The 7,761-nt window shown below is 42.7% G+C and overlaps 1 pseudogene; it reads right to left on the bottom strand.

Annotated features, from left to right (window-relative positions):
* Window positions 1-1,135: 1,135 nt before the first annotated feature.
* LOC141283128 (myosin-6 pseudogene) lies at window positions 1,136-6,946 on the bottom strand (annotated as a pseudogene).
* Window positions 6,947-7,761: the final 815 nt, after the last annotated feature.

Below are 7,761 nucleotides of genomic sequence, written 5' to 3'. Positions count from 1 at the left end.
GAAGCATGTGGGTTGTCTCTTGAGTGATACTGTAAGATCAACATGTATTATGTTTGTATATATCAAGGCATATAGAAAGATGTGTAAATAGAGTTGCATATGCTTGATTTCAAAGTGCTGAATGTAGACGAAAACGTGCACTTGGGAAGAAGTGTTTAATGAGGTTTTCAAGGCTTTTAAAGAATGTGCTGGTCTTTTTGTAACGGTTATGGATTGTATTAAATGTACATTTGTTTAGACCGATGCATTGAAAGCAAAATATGTTTTGTGTGATGTCTGTGAGAAATGTGAATAAACGGATATGGAGTTAGATTGGTTGCAGAAGTACTAAAGTGATTTTAATTTGAATAGTTTTAGTTTTCTTTCTTTTACAAGTTTGTTGTTACTGCTGTTGCTGAACAGTATTGAATCTGATAAAATGTTTGTCCTATTTTTGTATGAAAAGCTTAGTTCTGTGCTGCTCCCATTTGAAAAGTGGTTGGCCGTAGCTGCTTTTGGTCAGCTAAAATAGGTGAAAATAAATGGGATAACTGATAAGTCTTTTGGTCTTTTTTTGTCTTTATATGTATTTTGTTGTGAATTGATGGTGTGATTTTAAACACAAGAATGAGATTTCTGAGTTTTAAAAATATTTTTTATTTATTTATATTTGTTTCAACCAAAAGCAAAACATTCCATGCTATTTTGGTCAGTCATATGTGACCATGGACTACAAAACCAGTCATGAGGGTCATTGAAAATGGTATTTTTACAACTATTTGAAAATCTAGAATCTGAGGATGCAAAAAAAAAAAAAAAAATCCAAATATAGACAAAATCACCTTCAAAGTTGTCCAAAGGAAGTTCTTAGCAATGCATCATACTAATCAAAATGTTCCGATATATTTACAGTAGGAAATTTGCAAAATATCTTCATGGAACATGATCTTTATTTAACAATGATTTGTGGCATTACATTTTTTTTTTTTAATTAATACATTTTTAATTAAATCTAATTAATTTCAACCCAGTGTGATTAATGGTTTGGTCACATACAGTATTTATGGTTTGACTAATGTTAAATCCATTTAGAAGTTCCCAGGTACTAAAACTACTGAACAAACAAGTTTAGATGAGATTGCGCAACAACTCGGCATTACTCATCCTGGGATTTCTTTCCGGGTACACCATCTCTAGTTTTAGCACGCAGCTTGTTTACTTGAGACTCTGCTATGTCTGCCCGCTCTTCAGCCTCTTCTAGCTCGTGCTGCAGCTTTCGTAATTTGGCCAAGTTGGCGTTCGCCTGTTCCTCGGCTTCTTCGGCAGAACGTTTGTAAGATTTCACTTTTAGCTGTAGCTTGTCCACTAGGTCTTGCAGCCTTGCCAGGTTCTTGCGATCCTCATCCGTCTGATAAGTCAGCTCCTTTATGCGCCGCTCATACTTTCTAACACTCTTGATAGACTCAGAACCTCGCTTTTGCTCTGCGTCCAACTCATTCTCAAGCTCACGGATGCGTGCCTCCATTTTCTGCAGCTGCTTCTTCCCGCCTTTCATTGCTACTTGCTCTGCTTCATCTAGACGGTGCTGCAGGTCCTTAATGGTCTGCTCCATGTTCTTTTTCATTCTTTCGAGGTGTGCACTGGTGTCTTGTTCCTTCTTTAACTCTTCAGCCATCATGGCTGCATCAGTGATGGCTTTCTTAGCCTTTTCTTCTGCATTGCGGTTCTCTTGCACCAGTTCCTCCATTTCGTTTTGCAGCTGAAGCAGATCTGATTCTTGCTTTTTCTTTTGGTTGATGAGGCTAGTGTTTTGGGAGTGCAAGAGTTGCATCCTCTCGGTTGCTTCGGTAAGTTCTTGTTCGGCTAGTTTGCGACACCTCTCTGTTTGTTCCAGCACTGCTCTCAGTTCTTCTAGTTCTGCTTGAATCAGGTTGTGTCTGCGCTCCATCAGGGCGATGTTTTCTTTGAGGTCATCATTACTATGAAGCGTGTCATCCAGCTGGAGTTGAGTGTCCTTTAAGCCCGACTGGATTATTTTCAGCTGCTTCTGGGCATCGGCTGCCTGTCTGTTGGCCTGGCTTAATTGAATTTCCATTTCATTAAGATCTCCCTCCATCTTCTTTTTAACTCTTAAGGCCTCGTTACGGCTTCTGGTCTCTGCCTCGAGAGAGGCCTGCAGGGATTCAACCATACGCTGGTAGTTTCTTTTTGCTTGTTCCATTTCCTCATCCTTCTCAGCCGTCTTACGGTCAAAATCTGCTTTCAACTGGTTGAACTCAAGCTGAGCTCTTAGAATCTTACCTTCTTCATGCTCAACTGAAGCATCAGCCTCCTCTAGTGCAGACTGCAACTCTGCTTTCTCCTGTTCCAGCTGTTTCCTCAGTTTTTCTAACTCGTGGAGACTCTTTCGTCCTTCACCCACTTGATCCGTCAAGTCAGAGATTTCCTCTTGTAGGTTCTTGTTTTCTCTCTTGACAGTCTCAAGGTGATCTAGAGTTTCTTCGTAAGAGTTCTTCAGTTTAAAGAGCTCGGTACTCAAGCTGCGGGCTTCCTTTTGCGCTCCCTCAAGCTCACATTGTGACTCTTCGTACTTTTGTTTCCACTCCGCAATGACTTTGTCAAAGGATCTCTGCTTTTTATCCAGGACTGAAGATGCTGCATTCGACCGTTCAAGATCTAGCATCAGATCCTCGATCTCATTTTGCAGGCGATGTTTTGTCTTCTCAAGAGAAGAACACTTTGCATTCACTGCTTCCACTGCTTCCTCTGCTTCTTGCAATTTTTGCACAAGTTTCTTCTTGGCCTCCTCCAGTTCCTCCGTTCTCTGAATTCCGTCGGTCTCGTACCTTGCCCTCCAAGTTGCTACCTCTGTATTGGCCTTGGATAACGCCCGTTGGAGCTCAGCTTTTGCTTCTTGTTCCTCTTCAAATTGCTCTCTCAGTAAGTCACAATCGTGACGAGCTGACTGTACAGCATGAGCGAGAGCATTCTTTGCTTTCACCTCTTCCTCAAGTTGCCTTCTCAGATCTTCAACTTGCTGGGTGTAGGAGGTCTTTCCTCTAGTGAGTTGGGAAATCAGGCATTCCTTCTCCTCCAGTTGTCGTCCAAGTTCTCCATTTTCAGTCAGCAACTTGGCTTTCTGGGTAGACATGCCATTCAGAGATCTCTGGGCTTCTTCAGCTTTTGACCGATGCTCATTCATCTGATCTTCAAGTGAACGGCACATCTTTTCCAGATTCACCTTGGCCTTTACAACACTCTCCATGTTCGAGGCGAGGTCATCCAATTCCAACTTGAATTCGACTTTTTCTTTCTCTAGCTTTTGTTTGACCCTTTGCAGATTGTCAATCTGTTCCCCAAGTTCAGCCATGCTGTCTGCTTGCTTCTTTCGAAGGGAGGCAGTAGTGGCTTCATGCTGAAGGGTGGCTTCCTCAAGGTCCCTGCGCAACTTTTGAAACTCTGCCTCCCTTTTTTTATTGAGTTCTACCTGAGAACACGTGGCCCCACCTGCCTCCTCCAGGCGCTCGCTGATGTCCTCCAGTTCTCGAGAAATGTCAGATCGTTGTTTCTCCACCTTTGCGCGAGCCGCACGCTCCGCATCCAGCTCCTCCTCCAGTTCTTCGATCCGAGCTTGATTCTCTTTTAATTTTTTCTGCAGCTGTACTGAAGCTATTTGCTCGTCTTCGATCTTTCCATTCAGCTGGTTAATTTCAAAGTCTTTCTTTTTAAGTTTTTCCTCTAGTTGCTGTTTGTCGTTCTCCAAGTCCATGACATTCTCCTGAGTTAGCTTCACATCTCCTTCCAGTTTTCTCTTGCTACGCTCCAAGTCCATCCTAACTTTTTTTTCTTGTTCCAATGAGCCCTCAAGGTCATCCACCTGTTGTTCAAGCTTCGCTTTTGCTTTTGTCAATGTATTTACTTTGTCCTCCTCGCTTTGAAGGTCATCCAGTGTTTGCTGGTGAGCCTCTTGTAGAGCTTTCTTCTCTTTGGTGAGTTTCATTATGTTTTCATCAAGGGAGGCCATTTCTTCAGTCAAATTCTTGACTTTGTTCTCAGTGGCATGCTTTTCCTTTTCCACCTTGGCCAGTGTCAGCTCCAGGTCATCTATATCTTTCTTGAGCTCAGAACATTCATCCTCCAGCTTGCGTTTCTTGGCTGTGAGGTCTGCGTTTATCTCTTCCTCATCCTCTATGCGTTCCGACAGCTCTTTGACTTTAGCTTCGAGCTGGATTTTGCTTTTGATGAGCTGTTCACAACGTTCTTCTGCATCTGTTAGGGTGTCTTGCTCTGACTGCACTTGAAGAAGCAAGTCATTCTTCTCTTGAAGAAGACTGACCATTTTCTCTTCTAACTCTTTCCTTCTAGTCTCAGATTTCTCCAAAGCTTCTTTTAACTTATTGAACTCATCTTTCATGTTTGCCATCTCCTTTTCAGACTCGGCACTCTTCAGCAAAGGTTTTATCTTAAAGAACAGTTTCATCCAAGGCCAGTTTTTCACACCGAGGAAGGAGCGAAGATTCCACTGGATGACCATGAGGGCATCTCTACGCTCCACCAGTTTCTGATACTCGACTCTCATCAGTAATCCACGAGCATATGCTTGGATCTTAGTGAGGATGCGAGCGAGTTGGTCATCTCGCATCTCTTCTAAGGTACCGAGCAGGCCGGCTTTAAAAAAGACTTTTGTGTGGCCAAATTTGTATTGTGTGTGGTCAATGTTTAGTGATCCTAACAGCTTCTCTGCACTCTTCTTGTTTTCAATGAACTGACCTTCTGGGATGGCAGAGGCGTTTAGGATTCTGTACCGCTGTTTGAAGTCACCGTAGAGGATCCTGTTTGGAAAACCTTTTCTGCAGATCCTAATTCCTTCTAGTACACCATTGCAGCGAAGCTGGTGCATGACTAAACAGTTGTCCATGATTCCAGGAGTCTTGCTCTCATTGGGAATCAAACAACGGACAAAGTGTGGGTGAGTTGTTTTCAGATTGGTCATTAATTTGTTAAGGTTTTCTCTGTGCAAGGCAGACACTGTCTGAAAAGATGACCCCTTTTTCTTGGCCCCTTTCCCACCTGACTTTTCTGCTACCTCTGCCGCTGCATAACTTGAGAAAAGATTACTCAACAACTTCAGAGAGGCTTTCTGATAGAGCCCAACTACGGTTTCATTTAGTGGGTCTTTGTTCTTCACCAGCCAGCCGCCTATATTATAGTCAACAGTACCTGCATAATGGGCTAAGGCAAAGTGCGCTTCCGCCTTTCCCTTCACAACTCGTGGCTTCTGGAAAATGTTTGTCTTGCCCAGATGGTTGTCATAAAGCTTTGCTTTGAATGTTTGATCACTGGCCTTTGGAAACATGCACTCTTCCTCCAGAATAGACATGATCCCTAGGGGTTTCTCAATTAGATCAATGCAGGCTTGCAGATCCATCCCGAAGTCAATGAACTCCCATTCAATCCCTTCTTTTTTGTATTCCTCTTGTTCCAGAACAAACATGTGGTGGTTGAAAAACTGTTGCAGCTTTTCGTTTGTGAAGTTAATGCAGAGTTGTTCAAATGTGTTGAAATCAAAGATTTCAAAGCCAGCAATGTCTAGCACACCGATGAAGTGTTGCCGATGTTGCTTCGTGTCAAGGGATTGGTTAATTCTTACGACCATCCAGTTGAACATTTTCTCATACACTGACTTTGCCAGTGCACCAAGTGAGTAATAGACTTGGTCCACACTCTGTCCTTTCGTAACGTACTCATTGCCTACCTTCACCCTTGGATGGCAGAGTCCTTTGAGCAGGTCAGCAGAGTTCAGCCCCATTAGATAAGCTGCCTTATCTGCTTCTTCAGTGCCGTCAGGCTCTGCCTGCTCCTCACGCTGTTTCTGCTTGAATTTCATATTGCCATAGTGCATGATAGCACCTGTCAACTTGTAGACTCCTATCTTTTCTTCAGCCGTGAAGCCAAGTACGTCAAATGCCTTATCAGTAGCAAGCAACTCCTCGTTGTCGTTGATGGATGCGACAGACACTTCTCCTTGGGAGATGTAAGAGTAGTCATATGGATTGTTAGTTATCAACAGCATGTCTAGCAGTTCAGGCTTTTCATTGGACAGAATTTGGAAGAAGATATGGTAGTTCCTCTCAGATTTCAGCTGGAAGGTCACCCGAGACTTCTCCAGCAGGTACGTTTCGATATCAGCCGAGGAGAGTTTACCGCTTGTCCCGAAATGAATGCGGATGAATTTCCCGAAGCGAGACGAGTTGTCGTTTCTCAACGTTTTAGCATTGCCAAACGCCTCGAGTGCAGGGTTAGCCTGAATAATCTGATCCTCCAAGGTTCCCTTGCTGGAGTCTTTCTTGCTGGCCGCTCCACCCACGGCAGCAATGCTTGCAAAGTATTGGATGACTCTCTTGGTGTTGACCGTCTTCCCTGCACCGGATTCTCCGGTGATGAGGACGGACTGGTTCTCCCGATCGGTTAGCATGTATTGATAAGCATTATCTGAGATGGAAAAGATGTGAGGCGGGGCCTCCGTTCTCTTCTTACCTCTGTAAGCCGTGACTACTTCCCTGTCGTACACGGGTAACCACTTGTATGGGTTGACGGTTACGCAGAACAGCCCAGAGTAGGTGTAAATCATCCACGCTGCGTAACGCTCTTTGAGGTTGAACAGCACCGCAGGCTCGTGAAGGAAAGTGAGCATCGCCATGTCTTCGATTTTATCGAATTTAGGCGGGTTCTGGGGATGGACGTCTCCATCCTTAACAGTCACCGTCCGGCCATCCTCAGTCTTAACAGTGACCTTCCCTCCTTCCTTGCTGATAATTTGCCCTTTGACATACTCCACCTTTTCATCCACGACAAAGCATTCGGTTTTGATGTCAAAGGCTCTGGTCTGAGCTTCCAGACGCTCTTTATCCGACTTCCTCAGGAAGGGAGCAGCCTTTCCGAACTCTGCCATCATAGCGTCACCCATTGTGACTGCTTGAGATTTCCAGGTACGGTGAGAGTTGATGAGCACACCTCGGCTGAGGAAACTTTAAAGACGCAAACCACTAGTGCTTGGTTTTTATAGAGGGTAGCGGAGATCCAAATAAGGATGTGAAAGGAAAGAACACAGCGACAAGGTTTTTATCAGGAGTTAAAAATGGTGTGGGGTCAGTAACAAGACCTTTAGTTGTTGATATCCTTATATAGACAACAAACACCTCCCTGATTGTTTCCATCCTGTAGAAATATTAGACATACTTATAGCATTAAGGCATGATCCTTACATTTTCTTTGAAATTTAATGAAAAAAAGCACCTGAGACCACGTTGAATTTTTTTTTTTTGGTCTAATTATGTTAATACATTGTAATAGGGGAAAAAAAGTTGAAAATTGGCAATTTTTTTCTCTCTCTCTTTGTGGTCTCAAATTTTGGAATGCAACATGTTTATATGTAAGATTCAGCATTTTTTTGTAATTAGTGTAAAAATGTTAAAATAGTTACATTTTTATTCAGCAAGAATGCAGTGAAGACATTTATAATGTTCTGTTTCAAATAAATGCTGTTTTTTTGAACATTCTATTCATCAAAGAATCCTGAAAACTAAAGTTTTATGGTTTTCACAAAAATCCTCACATTTTCTTTTAAATAAAAAAAGTCTGAGCACCTGAGACCACATAGAATTTTTTTTGTCAAACTATGTTAATAAATTGTAATAGGAAAAAAGTTTAAAATTGGAAAGCACATTTCTCTCTCTCTCTCTCTCTCTCTCTCTCTCTCTCTCTCTCTCTCTCTCTCTCTCT

The sequence above is a fragment of the Garra rufa genome, chromosome 13 (assembly GCF_049309525.1).
Source record: "Garra rufa chromosome 13, GarRuf1.0, whole genome shotgun sequence".
Classification (NCBI taxonomy): Eukaryota; Metazoa; Chordata; class Actinopteri; order Cypriniformes; family Cyprinidae; genus Garra; species Garra rufa.
The sequence above is the reverse complement of the archived record's forward strand: the minus strand, read 5'-3'. Positions and strand labels throughout refer to the sequence as shown.